We start from the raw sequence: 313 nt of genomic DNA, 5'->3' as shown, positions 1-313 counted from the left end.
ATTAATTGCTGATATTCGTTTTGCAATTTTGATTTGGTATTTTATTATGCGCCATAATAATAATGAATAAATAGAAATTATGATAATAATAATGATTGAATAATTTTAAATAATGAATAAATGGTAATAATGATTATAATAATAATAATGAATAAATGGGAATAATGATGATAATAATAATAATGGATAAATGGGATAATAATAATAATAATAATAATGATAATAATAATGAATAAATGGGGATAATGATAATAATAGTGAATAAATGAGAATAATGATGATAATAATAAATAAATGGGTCCAAATACCCGGT

Source organism: Halyomorpha halys, unplaced genomic scaffold (genome assembly GCF_000696795.3).
Source record: "Halyomorpha halys isolate HHAL.00 unplaced genomic scaffold, Hhal_1.1 Scaffold1958.1, whole genome shotgun sequence".
NCBI lineage: Eukaryota > Metazoa > Arthropoda > Insecta > Hemiptera > Pentatomidae > Halyomorpha > Halyomorpha halys.
This window is presented reverse-complemented; position numbering follows the sequence as displayed.